Raw genomic sequence first — 16,692 nt, 5'->3', positions numbered from 1 at the left:
GATGTAGTGATTCTCCCATCCACTATAGTTATCAATAAGTCTAGAAAATGGATCTGGATTGAACTAGCCTCATGAGTGAGGACTATGCCCCTATCATTACTATTAAGGAAAAGGAGAAAAGTGGATAAAGACTCAGAGTCGCCATCCCAAATAAATAGAACGTCGTCAGTGAATCTTTTCCACATGACAAGCACCTCGCAGGCACCATACAGCTACTGATCGCCGCCTCCCACCTCCCCCGGCTGCATACTAAAATGGACAGACAGAGGTGCAGGGGGAGATGCCGGGTCTTGGGGGGGGCCCCCACAGCGGCAGAAAGCCAGGGCCCAGTCGCAAGTGCGACTGCTGCGATCCTGAAAGTCCCGCCACTGCTATGATGATATATGTACCCATAATGTTGGTATAGGATGACACCAGACAACCACGCCAGCATAGTTTTGAAGTTTATCAAAAGGGATTTACTGCACATTACTCTAATAGACAACAGTCCAGGTCATATCTGGTAACAGAAATCCCCAAAGTGATATATCTGTTTATATTGAGAGTCCAGTTGCAGCAGTGCACATTACCACACTGCACAGGAATGCACATTCCCCATGTTAGTACAATTCATTCTGAATGACACACCAATGCACATTCTAAAGCCCTGTACACACGATCGGACATTCCGACAACAAAATTCATCGGATATTTTCCGACAGATATTGGCTCAAACTTGTCTTGCACACACGGTCGCACAAAGTTGGTCGGAAATTCCGAACTTCAAGAACGCGATGACGTACGACGTGCCGAGAAAAATGAAGTTCAATAGCCAGTGCTGCTCTTCTGCTTGATTCCTAGCATGCATGGCACTTTGTGTGTCGGAATTGTGTACACACGATCGGAATTTCCGACAACGGATTTTGTTGTCGGAAAATTTTAGATCCAGCTCTCAAACTTTGTGTATCGGAAATTCCGATGGAAAAAGTCAGATGGAGCCTACACATGGTCAGAATTTCCGACAACAAGCTCCGATCCCACCTTTTCCGTCGGAAAGTCCGATCGTGTGTACAAGGCATTAGTGTACCTGCATTGCAGCACACTGCAACATTAAATAACACACTCAATAACACTGTGTGTTGTGGTACAATGCTAAAAATACTGAATGCACGTTTTTACTGCCACCCTCCCTTAATATACATGTAGTGCTGGTAGATTTACAATCTACCGCAGATTAGGTAAATTTAGTAAATTGAGTGTTGGAAAGGCAACATGTCGAAGTGTATAGATGCTCCTCTGTCTCGGAGGCAAGCTCAGTGGAGGTGGTCCTCCGAGTTGCATTCTGGGAAGGGGGTATTTATGGGACAGACGCCATGTTTTAGGGTAATTTTACAGCCACCTGCTGGCCCTCCTGGCCGACAGGTATGCGTTAAGGAGCTACCTCGTGGTCCTCCGATCGGGAGGCCCGCGATGCTGCGGCGCAGGGGTGGGTCCAGAGGCTTGTCTGGAGCCTACCACCGCGGCCGAGGAATGGTCCTGCGCTGTCAGTCCTGTGTGACGAAGCTGGACAGCCGAGGAGATCCCAGGGGAGGACCCGTCTTGGAGAGATCACGCGGCGTGCTGGTCTATAGAGGGGTCTGGTGACTCGGTTGCAGGACGTATCCAAAAGAAGTAATTATACAGCATAGTGTTGCCGGTTCGGCTTAAAGGTTCAGGCACTGTGACTGACTGTTCACTGCAGAAGATCTGATACATCCTGTGGCAGAGGATCATGCAGATTTACCCCCCCAAGTAAGTCTGTGGCAGAGACTTTAGGTTCGTGCTGTGTGCTGGCTGCTAGACCGGTGAGAGAGGCCTATCCAGACGAGCAAAGAGTGTGTCCCACAAGGGGAGCCCATTCCATCCAATTATCTGAAATCTACCAGGACATTTGTTGCTAAGATATTAGAAGAAGATATTTGAGTTTCTCCTGAAAGTTTACTTTTCCACCTCTTTCCTGCTACTTCCTAAAGTTTGACTGTTTAATAAAGCATTGAAAATGTACTCCAGTGTGGTGCGCGTGTCGTCCAGCAGTAAGCTCAACGGAACCCTTAGACCCAGTGCCGGTGTAACAAAGGGAAGCAAAGTGCTGGTAACAGACCCGCTTAAACCAGCAGCTCCACCGAGAGTTAGTGCTACATACAGTATCTCACAAAAGTATATATACACCTCACATTTTTGTAAATATTTTATTATATCTTTTCATGTGACAACACTGAAGAAACGACACTTTGCTACAGTGTAAAGTAATGAGTGTACAGCTTGTATAACAGTGTAAATTTGCTGTCCTCCCAAAGTAACTCAACACATAGCTATTAATGTCTAAACCGCTGGCAACAAAAGTGAGTACACCCCTAAGTGAAAATGTCCAAATGTGGCCCAATTAGCCATTTTCCCTCCCTGGTTTCATGTGACTCGTTAGTGTTGCAAGGTCTCAGGTGTGAATGGGGAGCAGGTGGTCACTGGAAATTCAACATGGCACTTCATGGCAAAGAAGTCTCTGAAGATCTGAAAAAAAGAATTGTTGCTCTACATAAAGATGGCCTAGGCCAGGGATCCCAAGTCCCATGAGGCATAGCAAGACTCTGACAGCTACAAGCATGACACCCAGAGGCAGAGGCATGATGGGACTTGTAGTTTTACAACAGCTGGAGGTCCACTAATTGCATATCCCTGGCCTAGGATATAAGAAGATTGTCAAGACCCTGAAACTGAGCTGCAGCACGGTGGCCAAATTGGGCCCAAAGTGTCAATATTTTGGGCACGGAGTTCACCAGAGCTTCACAGGTTGCCACTGGAGTCCTCTTCCACTCCTCCATGATGACATCACAGAGTTGGTGGAGGTTAGAGACCTTGCGCTCCTCCCCCTTCTGTTTGAGGATGCCCCACAAATGTTCAATAGGGTGTAGCTTCTTTAGCAAGGTGGTCATCTTGGAGGTGTGTTTGGGGTCGTTATCAAGATGGAATACTGCCTCGTGGCCCAGTCTCTGAAGGGAGGGGATCATGCTCTGCTTCAGTATGTCACAGTATGTCACAGTACATGTTGGCATTCATGGTTCCCTCAATGAACTGTAGCTCCCCAGTGACGGCAGCACTCATGCAGCCCCAGACCATGACACTCCCACCACCATACTTGACTGTAGACAAGACACACTTATCTTTGTACTCCTCACCTGGTTGCCACCACACACACTTGACACATCTGAACCAAATAAGTTTATCTTGGTCTCATCAGACCACCGCACATGGTTCCGGTAATCCATGTCCTTAGTCTGCTTGTCTTCAGCAAACTTTTTGCAGGCTTTCTTGTGCATCATCTTTAGAAGAGGCTTCCTTCTGGGACGACAGCCATGCAGACCAATTTGATGCAGTGTGCATCTGAGCACTGACAGGCTGACCTCCCCACCCCTTCAACTTCTGCAGCAATGCTGGCAGCACTCATATGTCTATTTCCCAATGACAGCCTCTGGATAGGACACTGAGCACGTGCACACAACTTCTTTGGTCGACCATGGCGAGGCCTGTTCTGAGTGGAACCTGTCCTGTTAAAACGCTGTATGGTCTTGGCCACCGTGCTGCAGCTCAGTTTTAGGGTCTTGACAATCTTCTTATAGCCTAGACCATCTTTATGTAGAGCAACAATTCTTTTTTTCAGATCTTCAAAGAGTTGTTCTTTGCCATGAGGTGCCATGTTGAACTTCCAGTGACCACCTGCTCCCCATTCACACCTGAGACTTTGCAACACTAACGAGTCACATGAAACCAGGGAGGGAAAATGGCTAATTCCGCCACATTTGGACATTTTCACTTAGGGGTGTACTCAGTTTTGTTGCCAGCGGTTTAGACATTAATGGCTGTGTGAGTTATTTTGATTGGACAGCAAATGTACACTGTTATACAAGCTGTACACTCCACTCACAACTTTACATTGTAGCAAAGTGTATTTTCTTCAGTGTTGTCAAATGAAAAGATATAATAATATATTTACAAAAAAAATGTGAGGAGTGTACTCACTTTTGTGAGATACTGCATATTTGATAGAATTAACATTGTAGGTTGATTTTATGTTTTTTTTTTAATATTGTCAATAAATCTGTTGTATTATGATATCTCATGATAATTTTTTTCGGTTTAACAAATGTAATGAAATTTGATGTTTTATTTACACTTTTTTTTTTTTTTTATGGATCGTGCTGTGTACCAGACATTGCAGCTTAATCATGGGAAACTGCCCATTAAATCATGAGTTAATTGTTTATTTTTTAGTTACAATTGGGTGTTAAAGTTTATTGTTGTTGCACATTACCGGAGGATAAAAGTATCTTTATAGATATTTTTAATCCATATTGTGCCTCTTTCTGGGTGATAACTCATTTGCTAGTACCTGGGATCCATCAGGATCGGGCTTGGGTATATATGAGAGGGTTTTCTGGCATCAGACATCCCCCTTGATAAAGTCGATGTGGACAAAACGTGTAGGGGTGGAGCCTGACCCTGGCAATAGTACTGGTTTGTGTCTGCATAGCTGTGAGTGCTGAGAGAACGATGAAGGGGTTGAGCAGCTGACAGATCGCTTCATCCCCCTGCCAAACTAGTGATCTATAAGGAATGCTTGGTTTCTGTCTCTGCCTATTATTAATTTAATGTGAGTATATTTTCATTGTGTTCAATAACATTGTGTGAATTATATAACACTGACTCTTCTTTAGACATTTATACATCTATCTGGGGAGCTGAGGAGCGGAAGGTGAAAACAGTATTTTAAAGTACAAATGTGAACACCATCTTTATTGGAATCACACAAGCTAGCTGTGTTTGCCTAATCTGTTGCAGGATAGGCATGCACTTCTGGTAAGTGTATTCCAGGATTATGGTGGAGGGAGCACTTTGGGCAATTTCCAAATGTCTGCAGGGACACACTGTGGTGAAAACCTTAGGACAATACACTATTGAGTTTATTAAGACTGTATATTTTTTTACACTAATGTGTATTGCAGCTTTTAGTCATATGAAGCGGATTATCACATTTATTTATTATTTGCACATTTCTGGCCAGATTTGTAACTCTTCCAGGCACAAACACTTTGGTTCAGGCACCTTCCACATGGGCTTTCCAATCTGGTCCGTCTGACAGTTTTACAGGTGGACCTGATCGGACACTCCATCCACCTCCTCTGGAGCAGCGGATGTCAGCGGTGACATCTCCGCTGACATCCGCCAATATCTGATCCGATCCTGTCCCTGAAATCTAGACATATGGTGACCCAATTTTCCATCAGTCTAGAGGATGGGATGGGATCTGATGAAAACGGACAGGCGGTCTGTTTTCATCCGATCTCCCCAAAGAGGAGAGCAGGACTATGACAGGTCCGTCTCTGAACAGTGACCTGTCATCCGCCTGCTCAGAGGGAATCAACAGATCGATCCCCCCGCTGAGCAAAGCGGAGTCCATCGGATGGGTTGCCCGTGTCAAAGGTGCCTCAGTTTTGTTAATTTTGCTAAAAACTGTTCAGCTTCTGATGGGAATATTTCTGCCACATGCCATTGTTATATCAGGAAAAGCATTTGCATAACAGCGGTTGGGCTGTTCTGTAAAACAATGGGGAAATAGGTACTATTGTGGTATATTGGGTAATGTGCACTATAAAGCTGGCAATACATGGCTGAGTTTTTTTTCATTCAGCCAATGGGCTAAACTTAAAAAAAACGAACCGATTCCCACAGCCACACATTCGGGGTCAATGCAGAAATCCTCCCACTGTGTCATTGTATTCTGACAGTGAGACTCCCTTGCCATGAGAATATATTGAACAGAGCTGCAGCAGCTCAGCGAAGCTGGCCCCCCTACAATCAGCACAAATAAAAACTCAAGTGTGTTTCTTTAGTGGTTTCTTTTGTGCCGTAAAAATGTACATTTGTGCTGCTTTTATTTTTAAGATATTAGCAATTGTTTTTTCCAGACCATGACATCACCTAGCCCCCCTACAACGTCCAAATGACACAAAACTGGTCTCGTTGGTTAGTGCTACGTTTGTGCTGTTTTGTGCTGCTAAAAATTCTGTTCTATCTTTTATCTTTTTTGCATTATTAATGATTTATTAAAGGTCACCAAAGGTCAGTCAGCCCCCCTACAACGCCCAAATGACACAAAACTGGTCTCGTTGGTTAGTGCTACGTTTGTGCTGCTAACATTTCCGTTCTATTTATTATCATTTTTGCGTTATTAATGATTTATTAAAAGGTCACCAAAGATCAGTCAGCCCCCCTACAACACCCAAATGACACGAAACTGGTCTCGTTGGTTAGTGCTACGTTTGTGCTGCTAAAATTTTTTATTTGTGCTGTTATGGTTTTTAAGTTATAACAGTTTTTTTTTTTTTTTTCAAACCCCACTCACTTTGCCCACCCTACAATCAGCACAAATAAAAACTCAAGTGTGTTTCTTTAGTGCTAGATTTGTGCTGTTTTGTGCTGCTAAAATTTCCGTTCTACCTTTTATTGTTTTTGCGTTATTAATGATTTATTAAAGGTCATCGAAGGTCACTCAGCCCCTATACAACACCCAAATGAGACGAAACTGGTCTTGTTGGTTAGTGCTACGTTTGTGCTGTTTTGTGCTGCTAAAATTTTCGTTCTATCTTTTATCGTTTTTGGGTTATTAATGATTTATTAAAGGTCACCAAAGATCACTCAGCCCCCCTACAATGCCCAAATGACACAAAACTGGTCTTGTTGGTTAGTGCTATGTTTGTGCTGTTTTGTGCTGCTAAAATTTCCAAAAAAAAATTTTATTTTTAAGATAATAGCAATTTGTTTTTTCTAAATGATGACATCACCCCGCTCTCCTGTCACGTAACTGGTTAGTGAGCTCCTGGTTAGAAAGCAGCCATGGGAGCACAGTGAGGTATGAGTGCCTGTGATCAGTCCAGACAGCGTGGTGGCAGCAGTCAGCAGGTGGATGTGGTGGCAGAACCAGCTGGTGGCAGATGAGCTGGCACTGAGCTTGGCTGGTGGCAGACTGTGGGTAAGCAGCTGGAAGCAGGAGACAGATGAGACCTTGCTGGGCTGAAGAGCTGTAGCAGGCTGGATGAGCAGGATGCAGGGTCAGATGAGCCGGGTCCATAATGGTCAGGCAGATCAGGCTTAGACGGCACACAACAGGATAGTCGGGTCACAAGCCAAGTCGGGAACAGGAGGTAGATCAGACAAGAAGAGAAGGCAGAAGCAGAATCCAGAGACAAGCCAAGGTCAGGGCAGGTAGCAGTCAAACGGAGGTCAGGAGCAAGCTGGGTTAGGATCAGAGGTCAAACACAGGAATCAGGAATGAACACACAGAAGCAGCACACCAAATTGCAGCCTGTTTAAATAGTCTGTCTGGTGCCAGCATTGGTGACAGGCTCACACTCATCTGCCCAGCCAGTTGCCAGTCTGCGCATATGTATGTACAGGGAGACATCATTTGTGCTATGCGAAAGCCTTCCCTGACACCCCCTACAACAGCCAAACAAAATGAAAACGGGCTGGTTAGTTAGTGCCACGTTTGTGTTGGTTTGTGCCTATTTACTTTCCATTCTATCTCCTTTTGTTTTTCAGTTATTGTTGATTTAATAAAGGTCACCAAAGGTTACCCAGCCCCCCTACAAGAGACAAAGGGCATGAAACTGGGCTGGTTGGTGCCTCCTTTGTGCTGGTTTGTGCTGTTTAAATATCAGTTCTACCACTTTTTGTTTTTCAGTTATTTACTATTTAACGCGTTTAACAGTGTCTCGTTTGCATGAGGCCTTATAGTATCTAATAACATGGGATGCCAAGTGGGTGGGGTTTGATCAAATAAAAACAAACTTTTACAATTAAGAAATCAAAGCAGCACACATAATAATTTTAACAGCACAAACGCAGCACTAACAATTTGGTGTGCCGCTTCTGTGTGTTCATTCCTGATTCCTGTGTTTGACCTCTGATCCTAACCCAGCTTGCTCCTGACCTACGTTTGATTGCTACCTGCCCTGACCTTGGCTTGTCTCTGGACTCTGCTTCTGCCTTCTCTTCTTGCCTGATCTACCTCCTGTTGCTGACTCGGCTTGTGACCCGACTATCCTGTTGTGTGCCGTCTATGCCTGATCTGCCTGACCATTATGGACCCGGCTCATCTGACCCTGCATCCTGCTCATCCAGCCTGCTACAGCTCTTTAGCCCAGCAAGGTCTCATCTGTCTCCTGCTTCCAGCTGCTTATCCACAGTCTGCCACCAGCTAAGCTCAGTGCCAGCTCATCTGCCACCAACTGGTTCTGCCGCCACATCCACCTGCTGACTACTGCCACCACGCAGTCTACTGGACTGATCACAGGCACTCATACCTCACTGTGCTCCCATGGCTGCTTTCTAACCAGGAGCTCACTAACCAGGTACGTGACAGGAGAGCGGGGTGATATCATCTGGAAAAAACAAATTGCTATTATCTTAAAAATAAAAGCAGCACAAATTTTTATTATTATGACACAAAAAAGCACAAATATAAAAACAAGCTTTTATAACTAAAAAACCATAACAGCACAAATAAAAATGTTAGCAGCACAAACCAGCACAAATGAGGCACTAACCAACGAGACCAGTTTTGTGTCATTTGGGTGTAGTAGGGGGGCTGAGTGACCTTTGGTGACCTTTAAAAAAATCATTAATAACGCAAAAACGATAAAAGATAGAACATAAATTTAAACAGCACAAAACAGTACAAATGTAGCACTAAAGAAACACACTTGAGTTTTTATTTGTGCTGATTGTGGGGGGGGGTAAAGTGAGTGGGGTTTGAAAAAAAAAAATTCTGTTATAACTTAAAAACCATAACAGCACAAATAAAAATTTTAGCAGCACAAACCAGCACAAACGTAGCACTAACCAACAAGTCCAGTTTCGTGTCATTTGGGTGTTGTAGGGGGGCTGAGTGACCTTCGGTGACCTTTAATAAATCATTAATAACGCAAAAACGATAAAAGATAGAACGGAATTTTTAGCAGCACAAACGTAGCACTAACCAATGAGACCAGTTTTGTGTCATTTGGACGTTGTAGGGGGGCTAGGTGATGTCATGGTCTGGAAAAAACAATTGCTAATATCTTAAAAATAAAAGCAGCACAAATGTACATTTTTACGGCACAAACCAGCACAAACATAGCACTAACCAACGAGACCAGCTTCGTGTCATTTGGGTGTTGTAGGGGGGCTGACTGACTTTTGGTGACCTTTAATAAATCATTAATAACGCAGAAACGATAAAAGATAGAATGGAAATTTTAGCAGCACAAAACAGCACAAACATAGCACTAACCAACGAGACCAGTTTTGTGTCATTTGGGCATTGTAGGGGGGCTGAGTGATCTTTGGTGACCTTTAATAAATCATTAATAACGCAAAAACAATAAAAGTTGGAACGGAAATTTTAGCAGCACAAAACAGCACAAATCTAGCACTAAAGAAACACACTTGAGTTTTTATTTGTGCTGATTGTAGGGTGGGCAAAGTGAGTGGGGTTTGAAAAAAAAAAATAAACTGTTATAACTTAAAAACCATAACAGCACAAATAAAAAATTTTAGCAGCACAAACGTAGCACTAACCAACGAGACCAGTTTCGTGTCATTTGGGCGTTGTAGGGGGGCTGACTGACCTTTGGTGACCTTTAATAAATCATTAATAATGCAAAAACGATAAGAGATAGAACGGAATTTTTAGCAGCACAAAACAGCACAAACGTAGCACTAACCAACGAGACCAGTTTTGTGTCATTTGGACGTTGTAGGGGGGGCTAGGTGATGTCATGGTCTGGAAAAAACAATTGCTAATATCTTAAAAATAAAAGCAGCACAAATGTACATTTTTACGGCACAAAAGAAACCACTAAAGAAACACACTTGAGTTTTTATTTGTGCTGATTGTAGGGGGGCCAGCTTCGCTGAGCTAACTGCAGCCTATTGGCTGCATGTGCTGATTGAAGCAAAATTTTCCAACAAGTCTGTTCATGAGAAGTTGATTGTTAGATTGACTTCCCATGAACAGGAATGGCCATAGCTGGACTGAAGTTAGGTCCTTCCCTGCTGATCCTGTCATATTTCAATTCATCTATAGGCAGCTTTAGTTAAGAAAGTACACTATTTTTGCTTTTTGTATCGTTTCAGGACTTCTTGTCAAACACTGGATCCAATGCTGTAGGCTCCTCCCCTCCTTAGGGTGCCTACCTCTTGTAGCAAGGTGGGTACTATAAAGGCAACCATGCTTCCATGCTCCTGTTGAGTCCCACACCAAGTGGGAACGTGTACATAGATGTCCCTGCTCTCGCCTTACAGTAGTATGACTGACTGTAGCGTATGGCTCCGCTGCCCTCAGTTTTTCCTGTGAAAGCAGGAAGGGAGGGGGGAAACACTGGATCCAGCAATGTGGACATGGAAGCAGGTGAGTGGTTAGGAACAGCTAGGGGTGTGGGGGATATATGTCAGTAGTGTGCATTTTTTACTATAATGCAGTCCCACTCTGCTCGCAAAAAAACCCTCCCCAGTATTCCAGCAGTTTTTCAATCCACTGGCAGAAAATAAATTCTGTGCCCACTTGGATGCAAGCACTGCAGGTCTCATAGACCCCAGCACTATAGCTGTGTCTGCTTCCCTTTCCTCCTGGCCATTCACAAAATGCAGTCTGCAGCTGTCTGTTTTGTGAATTGCTTCATAAAAGAGGGAAACAAGACAACAGTCCTGGGGTATATGAAGCCTCCAAAGCTTTCCCTTTTCCTGTGTTCAGTGCAGGCACACTCTCACCAATGTTCTCTCACCAATCATAGTGATCATATGATAGTCTGGTTATCCATTGCTGGTGACCAGTGGCGGTCCGTGCATTGTGGGCGCATGGGTGGTGCTCCCCCCAACGCCTCCGCACCTCCTCCGCCCTCTCTATCCATGTCCCCGGCCCCTTTCAGGACGCCGGACACATGGATTCCTACACCGGGGGTGGGCAGGGGTGTGTTTTTTAAAGCACCTGATTAGAGCCAGAGGCTCTAATAGGCTTCAAAATAGGGTGGACTCGGGGCGCAAAGAGTGTGCCCCAATCCCACCCAATTGTGTGACCATAGCGAATACATTTTCGCTGTTTTCACAGTACAGCGCCTCCCCGCCAATCAGGGGGCAGGTCAGTGAGGTCTCCCGATTTGCCAAAGCGCCAGGAAATCCTATTGGATGCCTAGTGTTGTGGAAGAGGAGACACTGCAGCTGGACCCGCCACTGCTCGGAAGACACAGCCAGCGAGGAGAGGAGGACACAGCCAGCGAGGAGAGGACACAGCCAGCCCGCCCATCACATAGTAAGTGACAGACCTGGAGAGGGGGGTTAGCTGGCTGACAGTACCGCAAGTCCTGCGGCCGCCCCTGGTGCAGGGGGGGTGCATCAGTGTCATGCTGCGCGGAGGAGGGGCAGTGCTGGTTGCTTGCCGTCCCCCCCAGTTGAAAAGCCCACCATCCGCCACTGCTGGTGACAGTAATCAGTAGTGACACAGCAGTCACAGGAAGAGAGCGCTGCACATCTAAGCGGGCCTGCTGCATGCTTCTAACCTGGAAGGGGCTAGATCACGTTAGAGCTGCACGATTCTGCAAAAAATGAGAATCACAATTTTTTTTTTGCTTATAATAAAGATCACAATTCTCTCACGATTCTCGGCATAACATCTTCACATTATACAAAAACATTGGGCTAACTTTACCGATCTGTTTTTTTTTAATTAATTGAAGTGTATTTTTCCCCAAAAAATTGCATTTGAAAGACCACTGCGCAAATACAGTGTGACATAAAATATTGCAACGACCACCATTTTATTCTTTAGGGTCTCTGCTAAAAAAATATATATAATATTTGGGGGTTCTAAGTACATTTCTAGCAAAAAATACTGGTTTTAACTTGTAAGCAACAAGTTTCAGAAAAAGGCTTATGGCCTGTACACACGACCAGTTTTACCGTCGGATTAAACTCTGAAGGTTTTTCCGACTGAATTCCGCTCAAGCTGTCTTGCATACACACGGTCACACCAAATTCCGACCGTCAAGAACGCGATGATGTACAACACATAGGACGTCTCGTACTTGCTTCAGAGCATGCGTCATTTTTGGTACGTCGGAACAGCATACAGACTAGTGGTTTTCCTGATAGGAATTTGTTCTGTCGGAAAAATATAGAACATGTTCTCTAAGTCCTTCTGAATTTTCGACGATGAAAAGCTCCCATCAAACTTTTTCTGATGGAAATTCCGCTCGTGTGTACGTCGCATCAGTCTTTAAAGTGAATGTAAACCTAATTCATGAAATTTGAGCTAGGCACATATATCTGTAGTGTTTTTTCATATCTCTCTCCAAAGCACCAAGTCTCGTGGCTTTCTCCTGCTCCATTCTTCTGTTATCAGCATGATAACTTCTGACAAGTTCTCAGACAACTGTGATAAAACCAGCCTGAAATTTATGTCAGGGTGGGTGCTATAAATAGATTAGCAGAGAAATGGTCTATTCACAGCTCTGCAAGTCTCTGCCTTGGGGGTGTGTGACTTTCCTCCAACTGGCTGTCTCACAGTGTATGTCAAGAATCCACACCCACAGGTGAATCAGGAAGAGAAAATTCTAACAGGACGTGCACTTTCTAAACAGTATATAAAGCTGAAGACAGCGGATATACATGTAAAACTTATGTAGGAGGATTTGTTTCTTCTCTGTGTATCATCTGGCTGTTCACTTCACTGGGTATATGTGAGGGTTTACATCCACTTTAAGTAGTTAAACTGACCTCCATTTACAGACTGAAATGTATCCCTTTGATCTAAAAGAACCAAATGATACAATGTTTTTTTTTGTTTTTATTTTTTTGCTGAGCAATGTTGTGATAAACTTTGCCAGCTTTTTCTTTCTTTGACAGCTCTTAGCAGAGAATTGCTCTGCACTTGTTACATGAATCGTGTTAATGCCAGATTAAGACCGTGAGAGGGGTTGAATCGAGATCACGATTTCTTAATGATTAATCGTGCAACTCTAGATCACACATATATCTGACTGGGCCTGCCCATGCCTCCTCACTGCAGTATATCTACAGGAGCGGGACAGCGAGTGGTTAAAGGAAATCTATGGTCACAGTATACACTTTCATTTTATAACATCAGAATTGTAATAGTAATACAAACAATAGTTATTTTTGGCAATCCAATATAAGCTTTCTTGAAAAATCTCCTTTCATGTTGTGAGTTCTGTCTGTCTGCTGGTTGTCTATTTCTAGAACTTTCTGGATTCCCAACATGCTCTGCAGCTTCTTCTCTACCTACAATTTCAAAGGTGTCATGGTTATTGTCATGAAGCTTGGAATACTGAAGTATTTCCCTTTGATTCTATTACACGGGGGGGGGGGGGGGGTGGGTTTGGATCTGCTGGCCTGTTTTAAGGCTAAACCCCTCCAGACAGGTCCATGGTCTGGAAGGAAGGCATTGTTCTGTGTTTGACTGTTTGTTTATGTACTTTAATTCCCCCCTGGGGCTTCTCTGTGTCATTACACATATCAGTTCTCCTATTCAATTTATTAAATTTCTAAAAGTATCAGTGCATAGTGGTCATGCGGATACAGTATATGTTACGGGTGCCACGTCCTATCATACTTATATACAGAGAAATTAATAAATTGGGCTTTGGACTTTTTGGGCACAATAATTACTATGTGGATATAAGTAAAATTCTAGTTTATTAGAAATTATTTAAAATATAAGGGTAAAAAAGAAGAACAGATAGGATTCAGCTCATAATCACACATTTACAAATTATACACTCCATACATAGCTTAGTGATGTAAAAATTGATTTAGACAATAATTGGAACTACCAATCCTATTTACATACGATTGTATTGTATTGGACAGAAAGCTATGCAGTGGTGACAATCAGATTCTAAATTGGCTCGACATGTTGCACGCCACACGCGCTTCTTCAAGAGCACAGAACTGAATACTGTAATAAACAAGATATTTACAATAAATGATTCACATAGATATGTTACAGTCAGTTATAATTGAATAATAGCATAGTGATATCATAGATTCTAAAATACCGCCAATGAGGCCCATCAGGAGGTGCCTGTCCTGCAAAGTCCGGGTAATATTCAGATACTATGGGGACATATGTAACATGGTAATAATGAAAGTAAGCAATAAACTATGTAATTGGTAGGTCTATTTGTCTCCAACAGAGGTAAAGCTACTAGTAATGTATTATGGGGGAAGGGGAGGGAGAAGGGAAAAGGAAGGGGAAGGGGTGGGGGAGGGGAGGGGAAAGAGGGATTGGAAGAGGGGATGGAGGCAGGAGAAAAAGAAAAGGGGAAGGAAAATCTTGGAAGGGGGGGGGGGTAAGGAGGAAAGGGGGGGTGGGGAAGAGGGGGGGGGGTAAGAGCATTTTAGAATCTATGATATCACTATGCTATTATTCAATTATAACTGACTGTAACATATCTATGTGAATCATTTATTGTAAATATCTTGTTTATTACAGTATTCAGTTCTGTGCTCTTGAAGAAGCGCGTTTGGCGTGCAACATGTCGAGCCAATTTAGGATCCGATTGTCACCACTGCATATCTTTCTGTCCAATACAATACAATCGTATGTAAATAGGATTGGTAGTTCCAATTATTGTCTAAATCAATTTTTACATCACTAAGCTATGTATGGAGTGTATAATTTGTAAATGTGTGATTATGAGCTGAATCCTATCTGTTCTTCTTTTTTACCCTTATATTTTAAATAATTTCTAATAAACTAGAATTTTAATTATATCCACATAGTAATTATTGTGCCCAAAAAGTCCAAAGCCCAATTTATTAATTTCTCTGTATACAAGTCCTCCTATTCAAGCTATCGGACCAATCCCTGCTGACCCTGTTTCAAGTCCTCATTTGCATGGCCAAGAGGACCTTAATTGAAGACTAAAGTGTACTTTACAATGGACCAATAGGAAAGTGGTTGTTGGGGGTGGGGTGTTCAAACTGCTGTGTATAAAATTGTGTTGTGTGCATCCAATAAAAGTGAGATTCCTGTTTGAACTTACATACAGCCCTTTCTGGTGTTTGTTCTGAGCTATCACAACTGGATTCGAACGGCACATAGCTGTAGTTTGAATCACGGAGCATCGGATGACCGAACCATCAGACGTTGCGATCTGCAATCTGATTCAATAGCCGCAGAGGAGTGTCGGGAGAGTGAAACCGAGCGAGCAGGGGCTCGTTACAGTTATGCAGTAATCTTTCTCTGTCAGCTTACCTTCTCCTTATGTGTTCAGACTAAGAGGCCAGCCACTCACACCTGGCTGGTTTTATAACCTCTCCTCTAAGCATGGCCCCACCCCAGGCCCTATCAGGGAACCTTATATTAACCTGTGCACTGCAAGCCAGCAGTGCTGATCAACCATTGTGTGTTAGCTTTCGTGTGTACTTGCTGTGTTTCCTACGTCTGATTCCAGTTACCGACTTTGGCCTGTTCTCGACTTTCCCTGTCTGCTTGTGACCCTGACCTTTGGGGTGTTATGTTTATCCTTGTCTGCTAGTCGCCCTGACATTTGGCTTATCCCTTACTTATTTGTTGTTCCAGCCTGCTGCCTCCTTCCTCTTCTCCTGTAGTCTACCGTGAGCTGTGAGACCCTGGGGGCCGCGACCTGGAGCCAGACTGCAGCTCAGTCCATCCTCACCACTAGAGGCTCTGATGAACACCTGCTGGCTCTTAGACTCCTCGCCCTGGGGAATCTATGCTCTAGCTCCCAGTGTGATCCAGTAGACCTGCTTCCTGAACCTCCCAGGGTTCAATCCGCAGCAGTCAGTCCTATGGTTCACTACCTAGCGGTGCACTTCCGACTCCTACAGAGTGCATCTGTCACCTGGTCTCAGGTGACCTGACAAAAGGACTACATATCCCATAGTAAGTACCTTGCTGCCTGTTAGAAGTGATTCCTGTACTGACTCCACCTCCTGAAACTCCTCCTTCTCAGCACCTCTGCAGTTCAGAAGACAGGCTGTGTGAATTATATGACATAGTAGTGCGTATCAGCAAGGTATAGTGAATATGTGTCACAGAACTGAAGAAAACAAATGTGTGGGGATCTTTAAAAAATAGGCTCACAAACTTTAAGATTTTTCAGACTAATAGGAGTAGGCTAGAAATAATTAAAATATAATGTTCTGACCTTTTAAATTTTGACCATAGAACCATAGTTCATAAAATATGAACAAAGCATATCCCTCTATAGTGTGTGCTTGTCTCAATTGTGAGCACTAAGTGTAATTTCTGTCTGCTGCTTTGTTCCTCAGCTATCGGCATAAGACACTTCTAACAAGTTTTCCTGACACCAAGAGAAACAGAGTAGAGATCTCCAGCAGATTGAAAGCCTCAGCTCTGTTCCTGTGAGCTGTGAGGAGGGGGTGTGTCTCTTCTCTCCAATCAGCTCCCCCCTCTCCCCCCCCCCCCAACGAAAAAACAAAAGAAAGAGAAATATTAATAAAATAACAAAGTAAAATAAATATCCTCTCCTCCCCTGCCTCTACCACCCCTCCTCCTCATCTCCAAAGGATGGTAGGGAGGAGAGGAACTAAGTCCTAATTCCTTCAACTAGTAGGGCTCACATCATTGAGAGTCCT

At 43.7% G+C, this 16,692-nt stretch overlaps 1 protein-coding gene across 2 annotated transcripts in view; it reads left to right on the top strand.

Moving 5' to 3' along the window:
• LOC141113859 (caspase-3-like) overlaps positions 1-16,692 on the top strand; it is a 160,127-nt gene that overhangs the window by 25,018 nt on the left and 118,417 nt on the right. The window contains exon 3 of one of the 2 annotated variants that reach the window (XM_073607202.1): positions 10,189-10,261. The exons of the other annotated variant lie outside the window; for it this stretch is intronic. The gene's annotated coding sequence lies outside the window, so the exon portion shown is untranslated. The remainder of the gene's footprint in view (positions 1-10,188; positions 10,262-16,692) is intronic. 2 annotated transcript variants of the gene reach the window in all.

This window comes from Aquarana catesbeiana, linkage group LG01 (assembly GCF_042186555.1).
Source record: "Aquarana catesbeiana isolate 2022-GZ linkage group LG01, ASM4218655v1, whole genome shotgun sequence".
Lineage (NCBI taxonomy): Eukaryota > Metazoa > Chordata > Amphibia > Anura > Ranidae > Aquarana > Aquarana catesbeiana.
The sequence above is the reverse complement of the archived record's forward strand: the minus strand, read 5'-3'. Positions and strand labels throughout refer to the sequence as shown.